The sequence below is a fragment of the Silene latifolia genome, chromosome 2, assembly GCF_048544455.1.
Source record: "Silene latifolia isolate original U9 population chromosome 2, ASM4854445v1, whole genome shotgun sequence".
NCBI lineage: Eukaryota > Viridiplantae > Streptophyta > Magnoliopsida > Caryophyllales > Caryophyllaceae > Silene > Silene latifolia.
In genome coordinates, this window is record NC_133527.1 from 100145396 (window position 1) to 100168598 (window position 23203).

The following is a 23203-nucleotide window of genomic DNA, read 5'->3' on the forward strand; positions in this document are numbered from 1 at the left end:
TACCAAACTGGAATTAGGGAAGATCCACGACCGTCAAACGAGGAAAATAGCCTGGGAAGAGGCGCAGCAGGAGCTGAGATCCTTCGAAGAGGCGCAGCAACCGCTGCGTCTTTTCGTCAGTTTGTCCGTCCGGAGCTGAAATTAGGAAACAGTGAATAATATAAATAGAGACCTCAGTTGAGCTTCTATTCTCACAATTCTCTCTTCCTTGACTTCGTTTATTACATAAAACATCCTATATATCTTCTCAAAATTTTCCAACAAAATATGGATGCCTTTGAAAACCGCATTATGGAGTGGACGAATGAATTTACGAATGTTGAGAAACACGACATGGGTTCTTTCAATTTGGGATCAATCATAAGTTTGAAACTGGTGAAGGTAGTTAGGCCCTTTCTAGATGCTTGTCTTGAATATTGGGACCCGAATTTCCATGTATTTGCCTTTCCGGGAGGAGAAATTTGTCCCTTTCCTGAAAAAATTGCTGCGGTTGGAAGACGGGATGCAGAAAGTGTTCCGGCTATACCCCCGAGCTCTCAAGGCTATAAAAATAAATTCAGGGATTTGTTGATATTGACCAAGGCTGAGGTAGACCTTCTTGTGACCTCAAAAGGTGTTTTCATGTTTGAATTTGTCGATCGATTTATAAATACGGAGGACCCTACTATTTCTTATGTGGCGAGGCGTCGAGGTTATGGATTTTGCCTTCTTCATTGCTATGTCCTTAGAGGGCATGTCGACCAAGAGTTGAGGGGTGACCCTCGATTGCTAGGCATAGTGGAGCAAATGGAACTGCGCAGGAGCCCAGCATGCTTGATTCTAGGGGAGACCATTCTAGGATTGGACAATAGGAAGGCGAACCACGAGCATCCATATCTTGGGAGTCCTATCATTTTATAGGTAAGAACCCTTTTTCTTATCCTATTCGGCCGTATTTTTCTTTCCGTTTTTTTTTTGTTTGATATGGACTTCTGTCTCCTTTCCTTGTAGATCTGGCTGATCGAGAGACTGCTGTTGATCGTGCCCCCAGTTGATGTGATAGAACATCGCTCCCGATCAATTTCGATGAGAACGAGGCTATATATGTTGGACTTCACTCGAGTATGCGACTATTGGGAAAATAAATTGATGAGTGAAGGTGGGCTCTTGATCAAGTGGATAGTTCCTTGGTGGCATCTTAGGTCAGTGACTGGAGTATCATCTTTGGACCCGACACGGCCGATTCGCGTACCCGGCTTGGAATTCATGGTCCGTACCTTCCTGGAGAGATTGATGAGGCAAGTGGGCCTAAGACCGAAAATCCCAAAGCTGGACACCGTCCCTCAAACTGCCTTGGCGCATACCTCGGAGTCTTGTCGAGAGTGGGCTATCCGGTTGGCCCAAAGAAATACGTGGTTCATACCTGTCCCGGTTGGCTTATTATGGGTATCTAATTCATATCTGCAGTGGAGGAAAGCTAGCACCCTCGAGGAGCGTGAAAAGCTAAGAAAGCACGAGCCGGTAGACTATAAGATCCGCGAAGTGGCAAAGGAGAACCAGAGTTACTTAACTGAGGAGGAAGAAGAAGCCGGATATCGGGCCGTACGTTAGTCGAATAACCTAAAGAATGCTCCTGCCAAGAAGGTGGTGGATCAAAATGGAAGTGCTAGACCGCGAGAATGACCGTTGGTGATTAGGTCGGTAATAACGCAAGAGCACCGCGCTCGTGGTCGAGACAAGAAATATGACAAAGGTGACAAAGGTAAGGGAAAAATAGAAGAATAGCCTTAGTCATTTTATAATAGTATTATTTATTATTTGAGTTATAATAAATGGCGGGGTTTTTAGAATCCTAGCCTACCATTTTAATTTCAGCATTTTAAATTTATATGTATTTGGCGTATTACTATTATTTATGGAATAACGAATAAAACATTTGTTAGCTAAGAAACTTTCATGAATTTCCTTTATTTATTCTTTTTCGAATTTCAAATGCATCATGCAAATGTCCTTATATTTACATTTTGAAATGACGGGTTGTATCCGGTGAAGGATTGCCTACGTATCCATTAGAAACAATGAGATCAAACCATGTACGTAGTTCGAAAAAATGTAAAAGAATAAATGTTCCAAGCAAGAGCTTGTAATGAACTTAGAAAAATTAAGCATGTGCTTTACTTACTCCTAAGGAAATGCAATTTAATTTATTTGATGATATGAGGATGTCAAAATGTCAAAACGCAAGAGCGAAATGTCATAAACTTTTAGCGGGCCAGGGCCGGTTTTATTTCGTGTCACACGTGCGTCACGCGAGGCGCGTTTTATCCTATTTCTAAGTGTAGTACCATTTCAAATGGTCTAGGTTAGTCGGGTTAGAAAATTCATTCTCGTCTAGGTCCGTGATCTTAACCACACCCCCTGAAAGTATGGACTTGAGCAAAAATGGTCATGCCCAATTGGGTTTAAATTTTCCCCGTGGATCGACAGGTAAGAGAGCTCTGACTGACTTGAGAACAAAATCTCCTTCCTTGTTATTTTTGGGTTTGACCCATTTGTTAAAGGCTCGTTTGATATGTGTCTGATATGTCTGCACATTATGTAATGCGCGTAGCCTCCGTTCGTCCAAGAGGACGACTTCGTCACACCTATCCCTTTTCCAATCAGCTTCTGGAATTTGACTTTCGAGTAGAATGCGTAGAGATGGGATCTCTAGCTCTACTGGTTGTACAACATCCATGTCGTAAGTCAAATAAAAAGGAGTAGCCCAAGTGGGCGTCCTAACTGACGTGCGATATCCCCATAACGCAAAGGGTATTTTGCTAGGCCAATCGCGATAATTGTCGATCATTTTCTTGATCATTGTGATGACATTTTTGATAGCTACCTCTACCGCGCCATTAGTTTGAGGTCTATACGGCGAGGAATGGTGGTGCTTGATCTTATATTTGGCTAACAACTGTGCAGCTTCGGCCTGAAAATGTGACCCGTTGTCACTGATGATTTCATGTGGGCAACCATATCGACAGATGATATTGGTTTGTATGAATTTTGCCACATGTTTGGCTATAAGGCTAGTGTAAGATGCTGCCTCGACCCATTTAGTAAAATAGTCGATAGCTACTGAGATGAAACAGTGACCTCCTGTCCCAGCTAGAGTGATCGTCTCCATGATGTCTATTCCCCAAGTAGAAAATGGCTAAGGAGATGTCATGGTGAATAGCATTAAGGGAGGAACATGTTTCACATTCCCAAAGATCTTGCAATTGTGACAATGTATGCCGTATTTGACGTAATCCGACTCCATTGTCGTCCAGTAATACCCCAAACGTGTAATCTTCTTTTCCATCATAGTTCCACTCATGTGAGAACCGCATTCTCTATCGTGAACTTCTTCCATTACTTTCCGTCCTTGGAATGATCAAAGCAAGCAAGACGACACCAAGTGTTGTTCTTTTGTATAACTCTCCCTGCATGAGGAAGTATTGAGAGGCAAGTATGCATATGGCTTGTTGTCCTCTCTTATCCATATCTGGTGGATATGTACCATTTAACTTGAAATTTAAAATGGCTTGAAACCAAGGTTCCCCTGGGTTTTCCTCTTTGTCTGTAAGGAAGTGCACATAGGCTAGCTCAGACCGCCTTTCGATGCATAAAGGCATTTCAACCACGTTGTCTGGCATATTGATTAAGGATGCGAGTTTTACAAGAGCGTCCGTAAAATGATTTTCTTCTCGAGGCAGGTGTAGATAGGTAACCTGATCGAAGAATTGAGCAACCTGATCTATCCTAGCCTGATAGGGTGCTAGACTTTCACCTCGGATTTTCCAGGATCTAGTGATTTGGTTAATGATTAAAGATGACTCCTCGTGAACTCGAAGGTTTTGATGTTGTGGTTGATGATTAAAGATGACTCCAAACCCACTGCCGCTTGTAGACCAATGAGATAAGCCTCACACTCTGCTGCATTGTTTGTCACCTCGAAGTTGAGTTTGATAGAAAGTGGTGTTTGCTCGCCTTTTGGAGAAATGAGCAACACCCGTATTCCAAATCCTCTGAGATTGGATGCCCCATCAAAGTAGAGATCCCAAAAATCCATACTTGTTTGTAGAATATCCTCATCTGGAAATGACCACAAGTCTATTGCTTGCGTATCGTTGATTGGATCATCTGCGATGAATTCAGCCACGGCACGTCCCTTTATGACTTTTAAAGGTACGTATTTGAGATCGAACGCTGAGAGCAATAAGGTCTATCTTGCAAAACGTCCATGGAGAACTGTCTTCTAGAAAAGGTATTTGACGGGATCCATTTTAGAATACACCTTGACAGAGTAGCTAAGCATGTAATGGCGTAGCTTCTTTGTTGCCCACCAAACAGCGAGGCATGTCTTCTCGAGAGGTTTATACTTACTCTCGTAATCCAAGAACTTCTTACTAAGGTAGTAGATAGCTCTTTCTTCCTTTCCAACAGTCTGTGCGAGCATAGCCCCCATGGCTGTTTCGGTGACTATGAGATATAAACCAAGAGGTTGATCTTGTTCGGGAGGCATTAGCACTGTTGGTTTGGCCAATATCTCCTTTATCCTATCAAATGCCTTTTGACAGTCTTTGTCCCATATGGCATGGTTTGTTTTCTTGAGCTTTTTGAAGATAGGTTCGCAGATCATAATGAGTTTCGATATGAATCGAATTATGTGTTGCTTACCCAGGAATCCTCTGACCTCATTTTCTGTTCGGGGTTGTGACATCTCGATTAAGGCCTTGGTCTTGGATGGATCAATTTATATCCCCCTTTGGCTGACAACGTATCCCAGAAGCTTGCCTGATGTTACTCGAAATGCACATTTCTGAGGATTGAGCCTCATGTTGTACTTGCGCAATCTGAGAAAGAATTTTCAAAGGTTATCGATGTGCCCTTCTCTATCCTTGGATTTGACAATCATATCATCTATGTACACCTCCACTTGTTTATGCATCATGTCATGTAGCAAAATAGTTGCAGTGCATTGGTACGTAGCCCCAGCGTTGATTAGCCCGAATGGCATAACAGTATAGCAATATGTGCCCCACTGAGTGACGAAGACTGTCTTGTGCATATCTTCTCTGGCCATTTTGATTTGGTTATAACCTGCATACCCGTCCATGAAGGATAATAATGTGTGATGTGTTGTATTATCTACGGTGTTTTATAAAAACGGTTTTAAAAGATGATTTTAAAGACGGTTTTGAACGTGCTTTTGATATAGACATTACATTAGATGATACGAAATAAAAGTACAATAAATGAATGGCATTTACACCCTGAGACTTACATGTTTAACGAAACAAGATTGACTAAAGTTATTGTTTACTAGTTGCTCGACTCGAATATGCGTGGAAAGTGCCCTTGGTAAAAGATTTAGTACATTGATTAGGTTGATTAAACGGAGTTAGTCAAATTGGTCGGTCTCCACAACGTGACTGAGACTCAGAATGATCTGAGCTTACGTGGTCGATTGATAAAGCACAAAGGCGTCAAATGCAATAGCGTAGTCTAGAATGCAAAGAGAGAGAAACAAGAGGCGGAACACTCGCGTGCCAAATATGGAGGCCGAAGGCCTCTATTTTTACTAAACACATGAAGTAGTTTAGGAATGACACGGATACGGAAACAAATCACAGAAATATTCTGTAAAGCGTGGAAAGAGGGCTGGGGAAGAGGCGCAGCAACCATTGCGACCCTTGGAAGTGGCGCATCATCTGCTGTGTCATTTCCCCAGAGGTTTCCTCCTCACCAAGAAAGATTTCCGCGTTTTTTTTATGGAATTTGGGTAGATATACACTTCCTTATTCCGTAAAACATAAAATACAGAAGATATTTACTTAAAATATTTTTTTTAATTTAAGAATAAATATCCTTAGAATTTTAGAATATTCCGACTCGACATTTAAACGGTTTTTAGAAAATGAAGCGGTTTTTGAACCGGACTCCAAATGAACTCTAATTACTGTCAAAACAACCGTATCAGGGCGAAGATGACGACCAAGGGGTTGACTCGAGTGTTTGAACTAGCACTTATCGATGAATTTATGGACTGTCATAAAATCGTTCGCGTATTAAACATGCGGCCCAATCATCACTAGGTGGTTGGTGGGAGGTGCAGAAATGAGGTATATAAAATTAGGGTCGTTTCATAACTTTAGCTTCCTACTTTGCATATTCTTTGAGTTTTGATGTCCTTGGAAGGAGAGGAATGCTAACGTTGAATATATGGAGCAAAATGGAGCTATATGGATCGCATCTAACAACCAAGCAACAAAGAGGAGACCAATACTAAAGGCCTTGATCAATAAAACAAGTATTTTGGCAATGATGAAGGACTCCGAAGGCTCCTCAATGATCCCCACGGATCTTGAAGCAGCCAATTGATGTGACCATAATTGGCGCATATTTAGCCCCCGAATTAGCCTTGTTTCCATGCTTTTTAGTGCTTATTTGGGTCATTTCTTATCTTTAGTTCTTTGTTTTGCATATTCTTTGAGATTTTGATCCCTTGGTAGGAAAGGAGTAAGAATCTTGCATTTTCATGGCAAAACGAGACTAAATTGATCGAATTCAATGACCAAGCATCAAGGAGAGACAAGATTAGAAGGCCTTTGTACATATCATAGTAGAAGAGCAATGTTGAGGAAAGATCCTTGAGTCCCCAAGGAAATCCCCAAGGAATTTATGAAGAAAAGGGAAGAAAAGAAGAAGTTACTATGCTGACTGACAATCCGAGCGGATTGTCAACAATCCGTCCGTCCAGCCCCAGCACAATCCGAGCGTCCTTGCCTGAATCCGCTCGGATTCCCCCTCAACAATCCGCCCGGATTCCCCAGAATCCGCTCGGATTCCAACGGTGCAATCCGCCCGTCCCGACCCTATTCCGCCCGGATTTCTTCACAGCACGGATTGTCTTCTTCAAGCTACGAAAAGAGAAGCCCTTCTCTCAGAAAATACCGGGTCCTCCTTGCTCAACTTAAAAAGTGTAATTACTAGTTTAGCCCTTAGTTAACCCTAATGCATCCTCCCTAATTTTTACTATAAATACCCCATTAGTCTAATTAGAGGAGCATGTTCTTCTTACCAATAATTAGTATAGTTAATATCAATCAAATCTCTCTTCAATATTGTAATCAAGTATTAATCAAGTTTAATCAAAGTTTTAGTTCTTTAATCTCTCTCTTGTTCATCCTTTATTTTGGGTAATTGAAGATTATTTGGGTTATTATTGGGAGATTGACAACCTCTCAATCAAACATCAAGTACTTCTATTATTCTTGCTTTATTATTGGAATCATTAGTAGGTATAATCTCTTAATCCCTTTTTAATTATTGTTAATTACTTTCATTTATTCATCATGTTTCATACTGTTGGTATGATTATTGACAACCTTGCTAGCATGATCAACATGATAATGAGTGAGTAGTCTCTTAGCTAGGGTTAATGGGTGATTAGGGGAAACCAACATGGGGAATGATTCATGCTTAAATTAATATGCTTTCATGTTTTATTTGCTTGCTTGTTTTGATCTCAACTCACGCACGTTATATTTGATGAAATGGTAAGCCTATGAATCCTTGCATTTACTATCATCTCCTATCTTTTCATTGAGACTTGTAATACATAACCCAACTCGAGTCTCATTAGACCATGCATGTTGTTGAGTAGGGAAGATTAAGTCGATTTGTAGGTGTTGTACAATCTAATCGATTCGGCTCCGGGACCCAAACTTTCCTAGGATTGTAAGATATAACCCAACTCAATCCATCACAACAATAATTGCGTGCTAATGATTTGAGAACATGTTTGTATGATCATATCCCATGATTCCCCTATGATCCCATGACACCCTAGTGCCTTTAATCAATTGTTTACACCCCTTTAATTCATCTTGCTTGTTTATTTTCATTGTTATTCTAGTTTAGTAACCTTCTACATCAACCCAATTTGTGACACCACTTAGACACCACTAGTTACAATAGAAATCTCATTTCAACTCCCGTCCCTTGGGATCCGACCTTTACTTACCTCTTTACTAATTGTAGAGTTGTTTGTGGAGCTATAAATTGTGTTTTGATTCGACCGTGACCAACGACCACATCTTAATTTGTGAACACTTAGCGGGATCGCATCAAAAATGGCGCCGTTGCCGGGGACGGTGTTTGTTTGATTTAGATTTCTTTTTATTGTCATTGGTTGTGTTTTTCTTCGCCTTGAGGAAGTAAAACTCCTCAAGGTTTGTTCTAATTGTTTTTGAGTTGTTTGATATTTTGCATGTCTAGAAGGTTACAAGGTGATTTGTTACCTTTTGACCGTGAAATCTAAAGAACCTTGACGAACAATAGGAGACTTGTTAGGAGGAATTTGAGAGGTGTTAGTGAAGTTGTTCAACCCACTAGTGAGTTTGTCAATCCTTTCGCAATTGAAGGAGAAGAAAACCCATTACACAATACCCCACAAAATCCACCTACAATGTCAAAATTCTCGTCACACTCCGTACCCACCGAGGAGAATCTACCAAATGGTACTCCTACACCGCAACATCTCACCGGAAATTTTATTGCCAAGTCCGCCTTCATCCAACTAGTTGAGAGGAGCCAATTTGGGGGGATGCCTAGTGAGGACCCTCATTCTCATATGGAAACCTTTTGCGACAATTGTGATGCTATCTCTCAAACGGGCGTGACTCAAGACCAAATTAGATGGGTCTTATTTCCTTTTTCCTTAATCGACACCGCAAAGCAATGGTTGAAGGGCCTTGATAAGGCCACCCTTGGAATAGATTCTTGGAAGAAGTTGGCTCTAGCTTTCTACAAAAAATTCTACCCACCGGAAAAGACCAACATGCTAAGAGCTCAAATTACGGGTTTTAAGCAAAGGGATGAAGAGTCTTTGTATGAAGCTTGGGAGCGGTTTAAAGGAATTTGTCGCTCATGTCCTCACCATGGACTTAGCGAATGGTTTTTGGTGCAACAATTTTGGAATGGTTTATATGAAGATTCTAGGAACATTCTCAATATGGGATCAAATGGAATGTTCACCGAAGTTGATGACAATCAAACATGGAACAAGATTGAGGAAATGGCGGTCCATAACTCACAATATAGTAGACCTCGCAAGGCTACTAGAGGAGGAAAGCATGAAGTGGACTCCGTTACTCAATTGGGTGCTCAACTTAGTGCTCACATTGACACAATCAACTTGAAGTTTGAACAAGCTATGACTAGACTTGAGGAAAACTCAAAATCATCAAAGCATCATGTTAATGCCATGACGGCATCCTCATCAATCCCAAGTGGGATATGTGAGAATTGTGGAACTTTGGGACATGACCAAGGTGAATGTAGGGGAACAAATGAACAAGTGAATGCTTTCCAAGCATACAAGAGTGGTACCCCTTATTCCAACTTTTACAATGAAAACACCAAATTCTATTCAAATCTCTCATACAAAAGCCAAAATGTTCAAAACCCTCAAACAACATACACTCCACCACCCATGAGAAACCAAAATCAAAGACCCTTTTACAATCAAAACCAAGGTTACCAAAATCAAAATCCATACAATCACCAAAATGACCAAGGTTTTGATGTCCAAAAAGCGGTCCTCCAAATGCAAAAGAACCAACAAGAATTTTTCACTCAAATGCAAAAAGATAGCCAAGCAAAGGAAACCACCATCAACAACATTCTAGCTCACACCAAGATGTTGGAAACACAATTGACTCAACTAGCATCTTCGAGCTCACAAAGACAAAAGGGGCAATTACCACCTCAAAGTAATCCCCCTACACATGAAACGGTTAGTGCCATTCACTTGAGAAGTGGTACAAGGTATGAAGCACCGAAGAAGCAAGTTGAGGATGAAGTTGTGGAAGCTAGTGAAAAGGAAGAAATTGTGCAAAACTCCAAAGATGGAGAATCATCAAAAGAAGAAAGTTCAAAGAAAAATGAAGACAAGGCCAAGGAGAAGGAGCCCATTGTGATTAGACTTCCTTTTCCAAGTCGTCAAGCCAAGCCCAAATTTGATGATCAACTTGGAAAATTCATGGAAATTGTGAAGAATTTAGAAGTCTCAATTCCTTTCACGGAATTAATCAATCACGTTCCGTCCTATGCGAAGTACATGAAAGATATCCTCACAAAGAAGAAGTCGATCCGGAAGCTTGAGACTATCGCCCTCACTAAGGTGAGTAGTGCAATACTTCAAGGGAGTTCACCTCCAAAGTTAAAGGATCCGGGAAGCTTCTCAATACCGTGTACCATTGGCGACACGACGATCAACAAAGCCTTATGTGATCTAGGGGCTAGTGTGAGTGTCATGCCATACTCGGTAAGTAAAAGGTTGGGGATGGGAGAGCTTAAATGCACCAATATCACACTCCAAATGGCCGATAGATCGACGAAGACACCGTTAGGGATATGGGAAGATGTCCCCGTGCGAATTGGGAAGTTATTCATCCCGGTGGACTTTGTCATTGTTGATATGGAGGAAGATTCCAACATTCCAATCATCCTAGGAAGACCTTTCCTACACACCGCCGGTGCGGTGATTGATGTGAAACATGGTGAGCTCACTCTAGAAGTGGGAGATGAAAGCATAACTTTTAATCTTGACAAGACTATGAGAGCTCCTCGTTTGCATGAGCCATGTTTCATGATTGATCATTATAGCCGAAAAGATGAGAAGAAGAAATCGGAACTCCAATGGAAGAAGAAAATTGAAGATGCTCCATTCAAAGAGCAAGTGATTTATGACAAGGAGAGCTTGCAAAGCTCATCAAAATCAACCAAGGAAGAAGAGGATGGCCTCATTGGCCAAGAGAAGAAATTAGGAGAGTTGTCTCCATCTAAGCAAGAGATTTTCAATGATCAACTCAATGAAGTTTGTGGTCTTTGGGACGACGAATTTGAAGGGATTTTTAATCCCTACATTGGACATGCCATCGATCATGATCAACAACAAGGGCCACGGTCCATTGAGAACCTCTACCATGATAATGAACAAGCCTTTGATTACTTCTTCAAGGTGTTGAGCAACATCAACAACACCTTGGACAAGCCCCCTTGACATCTCATCAAGAATGAGAGTTTGGTGGAGTCCTCCCTAAACCACCACTTGTAAATATTACCACTTGTAAATATTTCTAACTCCCTAACTTACATTTCAATTCTTGTATTGCATTTTTGTCATCTTTGGATTTTTATTTACTTTGATCAAAATAATTGTCATGTAAGAGAGAAGTGAGGGAGGGACTAACAATTTCAATTGATGTGTAGTGCTTTACCTTAGTGTGGGGATGGCAATTGCCTAGGCTATCTATGCCTTAGTAGTGCCCCCACAATGAAGAACACAAGACTTGAAGAAAGAATGAAAGAATGATAAGGGAAATGCGCTGTGCACGGGTGGAACTGAATCCGTGTACACAGAGGAAGAATCCGAGCGGATTCCCAAGAATCCGCCCGCCTTATGTAATCCGAGCGTCCTGCAGAAAAGACGCCCGTCTTGAACTGAGCTGAATTTTGAAATTTTCTTGACTGTTAAAGAATCTGAGCGGATTTCTGAAAATCCGCCCGTCTTGAAGAATCCGTCCGTCCTGGGAGAAAGACGTCCGTCTTTGCAGCTGAGGAAAACAAGAAAATTTCTCTGGACAGGAATCCGTCCGTCTTTGAGCAAATCCGCCCGTCCCGTGTTCAGCAAATCCGAGCGGATTGTCACAAATCCGCCCGTCTTTAGGCGAGCTTTGCAAAACCCAGAAAGACCAGAATCCGCACGGATTGGGCAGAATCCGCACGGATTGCCCCTGCAGATTCGAAATTTTCGGCCTCTTTAAAACCCCTCCCACCTTCATTCATTCATTCATTCATTCATAAACACTACCCACAACATCAAAACCCTCATCCTCTCCATCATAAAAACAAAAACCCTCAACAACATTCAACAAAAACAAATCAAACCATCCTTCCAACAACCAATTAATCACTCCTTCTTCAACAAAAATCAAAACCAAGAACAAAATCTTCAACCTTTGAGTCGATTTTTGTTTTCATAAAGGCAAAGCCTTTCACCTTCAAATCGATTTGGGCATACTACAAAGTGAAGATTTTTCACTCTTTTCTTGGTTAGTTCATCAGTGGCAAGGACTAAAGGAGCAACAAAGGCAACAAAGGCACCAAAGGCTAAGGCACTCTCACAAAGGCAAAAGGCTCTTCAAACAAAGAAAGCTTTGGATATGGTGGTAGCAACACCAAACTTGGAAGTGCAACAACAACAACAACCTTCTATGGGAGCAACAACACCTTCTACTCCGGTAATTAATCAACTTTTGCATTATCCGGAGGTAACTTTTATTTCCGATACCCATAGAAATACCTTTGTCAAGTTTGCTATGAAGTCATTACAATCCACCAAATTCATATGTGAAGATACCTTACAAAAATTGGGTGTTCTTGAACAAACAAAAGCCTTTTTCAATGCCATGGGGTTAAAGAAATTGTTTGAAACAAGGGAATTGACATACCCCTCCCTTACCTTGGAATTTTTAAGTTCTTTGAAAGTCACCAAAGTTGAGAATAGAGAAAATCTCGAGTTTCGTCTAGCTAATGTTAGTAGACGCATTACCTTTAAGGAATTGGGTGAAATTTTGGGTCTTAGTGATGAATCGCGTTATCTTAAGCATTATGGAAAGTATGACCCCGAACCTCTTTGGGAGGCAATCTCCCGGAAGAAATTTGAGGATTTTCATGCGAGTCGTGCTCTTTTGGTCCACCATCCGGGCATAAGAGTATGGCACAAGGTTGTGGGAAATACCATAATTGCTAGGAAAGACACCAATCATTTCACAAGACTTGATTTTATTCTCCTTGAATCGGCTTTGAATATCGGAAGAATTCATACCAAGCCTTACAATTCTTCGAGGCTCTTGGTAGATAGATGGCTCAACATCGATAGTGGGAAGAAGGGCACGACCGTTATTGTCAATGGCGGCCTAGTCACGATCCTAGCTAAGCACTTTGATCCTAACTTCAATAAGGATAACAAGTACAAAGCAAAGGAGGGTGGCCATCTTGTTGATATGCATACTATGATTCACAAGTTCAAGTGGGTTGCCCAAAACCCCCTTGACACTAAGTATGGATGGCTAACTAGTGAAGATAGATCGTTCACCTTGCCCTCGAAGATTTGTCGTCTAAGCGTCCACCGGACCAATTATCTACTTCCCCTTTCCGAAGAAGCCGAGTATATCCTTCAACAACAAAAGGGTGATCTTGAAATGCCCTCCTCTTCCATTGTCATACCACCTTACCCCTTTGAGTATGAAGAGTTCAAGCCGGAAGGAGTTGAAGTTGGGAAAGACTATGTGACTCTTCTCATGCAAGCAATGCACAAGCAAGCCTATGAAGATCGGAAAAATGCTTATTTGGCTCAATATCCACCCCTCCTACATTTAGATAGGCAAGGACTCCTTGATCCATCTTGTCCTTTGCCTAGTTGGGCGGATAGAGAAGTCTTATTTCCGGGTGCATCTAGGGGCGTTGTGGGTGACAATGAGGTTGTTGGAAATGATGAAGAAGTTGATGATAATATTGAGGAAGAAGTGATCGGAGCCATTTAGTTCACAAATTAAGTAATTGTGGTCGTTGGTCAATGGTCGATACAAAACACAATTTATACTTCACAAACAACTCTACAAATTAGTAAAGAGGCAAGTAAAGGTCGGATCCCAAGGGACGGGTATTGAAAACGAAGATTTCTATTGCTACTAGTGGTGTCTAGGGGTGTCACAAGTTGGGTTGATGTAGAAGGTTACTAAACTAAAATAGCAATGAAAATAAACTAACAAGGTAAATGGAATAAGGGTGTAAACAATTGATTAAAAGCACTAGGGTGTCATGGGTTCATAGGGGATTCATGGGATATGATCATACAAACATGTTCTCAATTTATAAGCAAGCAATTATTGTTGTGATGGATTGAGTTGGGTTATATCTTACAATCCTAGGAAAGTTTGGGTCCCGGAGCCGAATCACATAGATTGTACAACACCTACAAGTCGACTTAATCTTTCCTACTTAACACATGCATGATCTAACAAGACTCGAGTTGGGTTATGTCTTACAAGTCAAGTTGAAGAGATAGTAGATGATAATAAATGCAAGGATTCATAGGCTTAGCATTTCATCAAACATAACATGTGCATGTATTAAGATCAAAACAAGCAAGCAAATAAGATATGAAAGCATATTGATTTAAGCATGAATCATTCCCCATGTTGGTTTCCCTAATCACCCATTAAACCCTAGCTAAGAGACTACTCACTCATTATCATATTGATCATGCTAGAAAGGTTGTCAATCATACTAACATAATGAAACATGATGAATAAATGAAAGTAATTAGCAATAATTAAAAAGGGATTAAGAGATTATACCTACTAATGATTCCAATAATAAAGCAAGAATAATAGAAGTACTTGAATCCTAGATTGAGAGGTTGTCAATCTCCCAATAATAACCCAAATGATCTTCAATTACCCAAAATAAAGTAAGAACAAGAGAGAGATTAAGGAACTAAAACTTGGATTAAAACTTGATTAATATTTGATTACAATATTGAAGAGAGATTTGATTGATATTAACTACACTAATTATTGATTAGAAGAACATGCTCCTCTAATTAGACTAATGGGGTATTTATAGTGAAAATTAGGGAGGATGCATTAGGGTTAACTAAGGGTTAAACTAGTAATTACACTTTTTAAGTTGAGCAAGGAGACTCCGGTATTCAATGAGAGAAGGGCGTCTCCATTTTGTAACTTGAAGGACGAAACCATGCTGTACTGTGATCCGAGCGGATGGAGGTCGAGACGGACGGATGGGGCATGGACCATCCGAGCGGATCAAGGCGAGAAGACGCTCGGATTGGGCCTGGGGATCCGAGCGGATCCTGGTAAGGACGCTCGGATTGAGTGGCGGACGGACGGATCATGGATGATCCGTTCGGATTCTTCTACAGCGTCATTCCTTCTTCTTTTCTTTCCTTTTCTTCATAGAATCCTTGGGGATTTCCTTGGGGACTCAAGGATCCTTTCTCAACATTGATCTTCTACTTAGCAATGTACAAAGGCCTTCTAGTCTTGTCTCTCCTTGATGCTTGGTCATTGAATACGATCCATTTAGCCTCGTTTTGCCATGAAAATGCAAGATTCTTACTCCTTTCCTACCAAGGGATCAAAATCTCAAAGAATATGCAAAACAAAGATCTAAAGATAAGAAATGACCCAAATAGGCACTAAAAAGCATGGAAACAATGGTAATTCGGGGCTAAATATGCGCCAATTATGGTCGCATCAAATATCCCCAAACCGAACCTTTGCTCGTCCCGAGTAAAGAGGTGACAAAGACTAGGACCAAAACTAACCTAACCTAATAATAATAGCCGATATGAGACAATTAGCGGGTCTCACTCCGCCCCTTCAACTCACAACAAGACAACCATGAGGTAGGATGCCTTCTTGCAAGGCAAGGTGGGTCTTGCCAAAATGGCGACACATCCAAACATTAAGCACACAAAATCAAGTAATGGATGCATCTACAAAAGAATAGCCACTTTCCTCATCTAAGTGGCGGAAATTATCTACAAGGGAAGCAATTCGAGGGTACACAATCCTTCATAGATGCAATTTGTTCAAACTACTAAGCCTAGAAGGATACCAATAAATCACCTCCAAAAGGTGTCAAGCTAGGGTACCTTTGTCCTCAATCGTTAAATGCTTTTGTCAAGAGTAGACTCCCTATGGTGTTAGAAACACTGGAGGATCGCGGAATTCCCCCTCTTGCCTAGACAAGAAGAAGGGTCGTCCCCTCTCTACCATGCACAAAAATGGATATGATGGATAAAGGGATCGATAGTATTTGAGTTTCACTTTGGGAGTTTGCTTTTGTTTTTGTTTTCCCCCCAAATTTCTTTGGCATTTGACATTTGAGAACACTTTCTTTGCCATTTCTTTTTGATTTTTGACATTTCAATACTTGACAACTTTTTGCATTTTTGAACATTTCCAAAGTCACCCCAATTAGTAACGAGGGTGCCTTGTATTTGAAGCTTTAGGAGTTCTATTTTTGCTCCTCTTTTCATTTGATGCACTTTTGCAAATTTTCTTTCACTTTTCATTTCTTTGAACTCAAATCAATTTCTTTTTGTGCCCATTCCCTTTGATGACAAAAATGTGGTAGAACATGGATGATGGATAGAAGTATGCATGGTTTCAAGGGTCACCTTGGAATAAACGGTAGCCAAGGAGTTATCACACCACAAGGTACTCTTGACTCGGCCTTAAACCATGGGTCAAAGGATACTAGCATGACACATCCTAGGGTGTTTTACAAGCATTCTAACAAGCAAAGTCTTAAGAATAAAAAGCATCTACTAGGGCCTATATACACTTGTCAAGCTTCCGAAGTAGACGGTTTCGCAAAATTTTTCTAACATGCAAACTACATGCCATGATGCAACTAACATATAAACATCCTAATGCAAATGATTCTACCAACTAATATGACATATAAACTAAATGCAAGTCCTAAGTTCACATTGTTTTACCGCATCAATCAAAATAAAGCCACATAGTCATTAACATAAAGAGGAAAAAGGAGATTGGAAAGATCATACCATGCGGTCTTCAATATCCTCATGTCTCGGATGTGGCGTAGTCAATCAAAGTGAACAAGGATGAAACAAACATAATATATACAAGACAATATATACAAAGGAGAATGAACTTGTTTTTGGATTTTTCAATTTTCAAATTTTTATGATTTTTGAAATTTTTCAATTTTTATGGGTTTTTGAATAGAAGTTAAGTGTTAGAATTCCCATCCCCACACTAATATGGGCATTGTCCTCAATGGCCAAAATGATGGAAATTATGCAAGAGTGATGCATGATTTCTATGCTAAATGCAATTCTACACTAAGCTATTCTACATGATGCATGTTGTTTTGTTATGACGGAGAGGATAATTTAGATTACCTCCCGTTGCGTATGCATCAACTTCCCCAAACCAAGTAAGACACTATTGCTAATGTCGAGACATGGGGGAGTTCATGCACATGCTATGCTATGCATGAGACTAGATTGTCATTTTGGATTTTCAAAAATGGGAACAATAAAGAACACCTCAAAGGAACCGAGGTGTGAGTCCTTTGATGTTGCTAGGACTCAACTAACCAATGATCAAAATGAAGTAAAGTACAAAGAGATATAGACAAACCGTGGGAGAGTAGGAGTCTCCAAGGCTAGTCTTCCATCATACTATCATTATCACCACTTCCCTCATGAGAAGTGGTCTCATTGCCACTTTCCTTGGCACTTTCTTCATTGCTTTCCTCATCATCATCTTCACCATCTTCACCATCCCTTTCTTCATCTCCGCTTGCTTCTTCCTCAATATTATCATCAATCTCCTCATCATTTCCAACAACCTCATTATCTTCCACCACATCCCTTGATGCACCCGGGAACAAAGCTTCTCTATCCGCCCAACTAGGCAAAGGACAAGATGGATCAAGGAGTCCTTGCCTAGCTAAATGTAGGAGGGGAGGATATTGAGCTAGATAAGCATTCTTCCGGTCTTCATAAGCTTGCTTGTGCATGGCTCTCATAAGAAGAGTTACATAGTCTTTCCCAATTTCAATTCCTTCCGGCGTAAACTCTTCATAGTCATAGGGGTAAGGTGGTATGATAATGGAAGAGGAGGGGGCCTCATGGTCACCCTTTTGTTGTTGAATGATGTACTCGGCTTCTTTGGTTAGGGGAAGTAAATAGTTGGTCCGGTGGACACTAAGACGGCAAATCTTTGCGGGTAAAGTGAATGAACGAGCCTCACTAGTAAGCCACCCATACTTGGTATCAAGGGAATTGTGAACAACCCACTTAAACTTGTTAATCAAGGTGGACATATCAATGAGATGGCCACCATCCTTAGCCTTGTACTTGCTATCCTTATTGAAATTAGGATCAAAGTGCTTGGCTAGGACCGTGACAAGGCCGCCATTAACAATAACGGTCGTACCCTTCTTCCCACTATCTACATGAAGCCATCTATCAACCAATAGCCTCAAACAATTGTAAGGCTTGGTGTAACTTCTTCCAATATTCAAGGTTGATTCAAGGAGAATAAAATCGAGCCCCGTGAAATGATTGGTGTCTCTTCTAGCAATTATGGTATTTCCCACAACTTTGTGCCAAACTCTTATGCCCGGATGATGGACCAAGAGAGCACGACAAGCATGAAAATCTTCATATTTCTTCCCGGAGATTTCCTCCCAAAGAGGCGCGGGATCGTACTTACCATATTGCTTATAGAATTTATGTTCATCGCTAAGACCCAAAATTGCACCCAATTCCGGAAAGGAAATGCGTCTACTAGTGTTAGCTAGACGAAACTCAATATTTTCTCTATTCTCAACCTTTGTCACTTTCAAGGAACTTAAGAATTCCAAGACAAGGGAGGGGTATGTTACTTCTTTCATTTCAAACAATTTCTTCAAACCCATGGCATTGAAAAAGACTCTTGTTTGTTCAAGGACACCTAGCTTCTCTAAGGTTTTTTCACATATGAACTTGGTGGATTGAATTTGTTTCATAGCAAACTTGACAAAAGAATTTCTATGGTCATCGGAAATGAAAGTTACCTCCGGATAATGCAAGAGTTGATTAATTACCGGAGTAGAAGGTGATGCTTCCATAGAAATTTGCTGAGGTTGTTCCACTACCAAGCTTGGTGTTGACACCACCATTGCCAAAGCTTTCTTTGTTTGTAGAGCTTTTTGCCTTTGAGAGAGAGCCTTTGCTTTTGGTGCATTTGTTGCCTTTGTTGCTCCCTTTGTTCTTGCCATTTGATGAACAAACCAAGTAGAGAATCAAAAATCTTCAATTTGTAGAATGCCCAAATCGATTTTGAAAGTGAAAGGCTTTGCCTTTATGAGAGCAAAAATCGACTCAAAGGGTGAAGATTTTGTGCTTGGTTTTGATTTTTCTTGAAGATGGAGTGATTAATTTGATGTTTGAAGGGTGGTTTGATTTTGTTTTGGTGATTTTGTTGAGGGTTTTTGTGTTTGAGATGGAGAGGATGAGGGTTTTGGTGTTATGGGTAGTGTTTATGAATGAATGAATGAATGAAGGTGGGGGGTATTTAAAGAAACGAAAATCTCGAAGATGCAGGCACGATCCGTGCGGATTAGGCGCAATCCGCTCGGATTTTCAAGCTTCAAAATTTAAAAATCCCGCCTAAAGACGGGCGTCTCCTGGGGAAATCCGGACGGATTTTTATTGAGGGACGGGCGTCTCTTGGGAAATCCGGTCGGATTCTCATCCAGAGATTTTTCTTGTTTTTCTTCAGCTTCAAGACGGGCGGATTTTACCAGAGACGGACGGATCCTGGGAGACGGGCGTCTTTCCAGAAATCCGCTCGGATTCCTTAACAGACAGGAATTCTTCAATTTTTGCACAGCCCAAGACGGGCGTCTTCTCGGTGGGCGCTCGGATCCTCTGCAGACGGGCGGATTCTCCAGAATCCGCTCGGATTCTTCCTTGATTACACGGATCCTTGCGCAAACCCATTCCTTAACATTCTTTCTTTCTTTCTTTCTTTTCTTGTGTTCTTCATTGTGGGGGCACTACTAAGGCGTGAATAGCCTAGGCAATTGCCATCCCCACACTAAGGTAAATCACTACACATCAATTAAAATCATTAGTCCCTCCCTCACTTCTCTCTTTTCATGACAATTATTTTGATCAAGGTAAATAAAATCCAAAAATGACAAAAATGCAATGCAAAAATTAAATGTAAGTTAGGGAGTTAGAAATATTTACAAGTGGTGGTTTAGGGAGGACTCCACCAAACTCTCATTCTTGATGAGATGTCAAGGAGGCATGTTCAAGGTGTTGTTGATGTTGCTCAACACCTCGAAGAAGTAATTAAAAGCTTGTTCGTTGTTATGGTAGAGGTTCTCAATAGACCGTGGTTCTTGTTGTTGATCATGATCGATGGCATGCCCAATGTAGGGATTAAAGATCCCTTTAAATTCGTCGTCCCAAAGACCACAAACTTCATTGAGTTGATCATTGAAAATCTCTTGCTTGGATGGAGACAACTCTCCCAAATTCTTCTTTTTTTTAGCTAATGAGGCCATCTTCTTCTTCCTTGGTTGATTTTGATGAGCTATGCAAGCTCTCCTTGTCACAATTCACTTGTTCTTTGAATGGAGCATCTTCAACTTTCTTCCTCCATTGGAGTTCCGATCTCTTCTTCTCATCTTTCCGGCTATAATGATCAATCATGAAACATGGCTCATGCAAACGAGGAGCTCTCATGGTCTTGTCAAGATTAAAAGTTATGCTTTCATCTCCCACTTCTAGAGTGAGCTCTCCATGCTTCACATCAATCACCGCACCCGCGGTGTGTAGGAAAGGTCTTCCTAAGATGATTGGAATGTTGGAATCTTCCTCCATATCAACAATGACAAAGTCCACCGGGATGAAAAACTTCCCAATTCGCACAGGGACATCTTCCCATATCCCTAGCGGTGTCTTCGTCGATCTATCGGCCATTTGAAGAGTGATATTGGTACATTTAAGCTCTCCCATTCCCAACCTTTTACTCACCGAGTACGGCATGACACTCACACTAGCCCCTAGATCACATAAGGCTTTGTTGATCGTTGTGTTGCCAATGGTACACGGTATTGAGAAGCTTCCCGGATCCTTTAACTTTGGAGGTGAACTCCCTTGAAGTATGGCACTACTCACCTTAGTGAAGGCGATAGTCTCAAGTTTCCGGATCGACTTCTTCTTTGTGAGGATATCTTTCATGTACTTTGCATAGGCCGGAACGTGATTGATTAATTCCGTGAAAGGAATTGAGACTTCTAAGTTCTTCACAATTTCCATGAACTTTCCAAGTTGATCATCAAATTTGGGCTTGACTTGACGACTTGGAAAAGGAAGTCTAATCACAATGGGCTCCTTTTCTTTGGCTTTATCTTCATTTTTCTTTGAACTTTCTTCTTTTGATGATTCCCCTTCTTTGGGACCTTGCACCACAACTTCATTCTCACTAGCTCTCACAACTTCATCCTCAACTTGCTCCTTCGGTGCTTCATACCTTGTACCACTTCTCAAGTGAATGGCACTAACCGTTTCATGTCTAGGGGATTACTTTGAGGTGGTAATTGCCCCCTTTGTCTTTGTGAGCTTGAAGATGCTAGTTGGGTCAATTGTGTTTCCAACATCTTGGTGTGAGCTAGAATGTTGTTGATGGTGGTATCCTTCGCTTGGCTATCCTTTTGCATTTGGGTGAAGAATTCTTGTTGATTCTTTTGCATTTGAAGGACCGCTTTTTGGACATCAAAACTTTGGTCATTGTGGTGATTGTATGGATTTTGATTTTGGTAACCTTGATTTTGATTGAAAAAGGGTCTTTGGTTTTGATTTCTCATGGGTGGTGGAGTGTATGTTGTTTAAGGGTTTTGAACATTTTGGCTTTTGTATGAGAGATTTGGGTGGAACTTGGTATTTTCATTGTAAAAATTTGAATAAGGGGTACCGCTTTTGTAAGCTTGGAAAGCATTGACTTGCTCGGTTGTTCCCCTACATTCACTTTGATCATGACCTAAGGTTCCACAATTCTCACATATCCCACTTGGGATTGATGAGGATGCCGTCATGGCATTGACATGATGTTTTGATTTTGAGTTTTCCTCAAGTCTAGCCATAGCTTGTTCAAACTTCAAGTTGATAGTGTCAATGTGAGCACTAAGTTGAGCACCCAATTGAGTAACGGTGTCCACTTCATACTTTCCTCTAGTAGCCTTGCGAGGCCTACTATATTGCGAATTATGGACCGCCATTTCCTCAATCTTGTTCCATGTTTGATTGTCATCAACTTCGGTGAACATTCCATTTGATCCCATATTGAGAATGTTCCTTGAATCTTCATATAAACCATTCCAAAATTGTTGCACTAAAAACCATTCGCTAAGTCCATGGTGAGGACATGAGCGACAAACACCTTTGAACCGCTCCCAAGCTTCATACAAAGATTCTTCATCCCTTTGTTTAAAACTCGTGATTTGAGCTCTTAGCATATTGGTCTTTTCCGGTGGGTAGAATTTTTTGTAGAAAGCGAGAGCTAACTTCTTCCAAGAATCTATTCCAAGGGTGGCCTTATCAAGGCCCTTCAACCATTGCTTTGCGGTTCCGATTAACGAAAAAGGAAATAAGACCCATCTAATTTGGTCTTGAGTCACGCCCGTTTGAGAGATAGCATCACAATAATCGCAAAAGGTTTCCATATGAGAATGAGGGTCCTCACTTGGCATGCCCCCGAATTGGCTCCTCTCAACTAGTTGGATGAAGGCGGACTTGGCAATAAAATTTCCGGTAAGATGTTGTGGGGTAGGAGTACCGTTTGGTAAATTCTCCTCGGTGGGTGTAGAGTGGGACGAAAATTTAGGCATTGTAGGTGGATTTTGTGTGGTATTGTTTAATGGGTTCTCTTCTCCTTCTATTGCGAAAGGATTGACAAACTCACTAGTGGGTTGAACAACTTCACCAACACCTCCCAAATTCCTCCTAACAAGTCTCCTATTATTCGTCAAGGTTCTTTCGATTTCACGGTCAAAAGGTAACAAATCTCTTTGTAACCTTCTAGACATGCAAAATATCAAACAACTAGAAAACAATTAGAACAAACCTTGAGGAGTTTTACTTCCCCAAGGTGAAAAAAGACACAACTAAAAACAATAAAAGAAATCTAAAATCAATTAAACACCGTCCCCATACGGGCGCCATTTTTGATCGGAGCCATTTAGTTCACAAATTAAGTAATTGTGGTCGTTGGTCAATGGTCGATACAAAACACAATTTATACTTCACAAACAACTCTACAAATTAGTAAAGAGGCAAGTAAAGGTCGGATCCCAAGGGACGGGTATTGAAAACGAAGATTTCTATTGCTACTAGTGGTGTCTAGGGGTGTCACAAGTTGGGTTGATGTAGAAGGTTACTAAACTAAAATAGCAATGAAAATAAACTAACAAGGTAAATGGAATAAGGGTGTAAACAATTGATTAAAAGCACTAGGGTGTCATGGGTTCATAGGGGATTCATGGGATATGATCATACAAACATGTTCTC

General features: G+C 40.8%; 2 non-coding genes across 2 annotated transcripts; one reads left to right on the forward strand and one right to left on the reverse strand.

Moving 5' to 3' along the window:
- Positions 1-8848: 8848 nt before the first annotated feature.
- On the reverse strand, positions 8849-8955 carry LOC141644612 (small nucleolar RNA R71). The gene has a single exon (XR_012544224.1). It is a non-coding gene; the product is annotated as a small nucleolar RNA R71 (small nucleolar RNA).
- A 13090-nt stretch (positions 8956-22045) lies between these two features.
- On the forward strand, positions 22046-22152 carry LOC141645592 (small nucleolar RNA R71). The gene has a single exon (XR_012545070.1). It is a non-coding gene; the product is annotated as a small nucleolar RNA R71 (small nucleolar RNA).
- The last annotated feature ends 1051 nt before the right edge of the window (positions 22153-23203 follow it).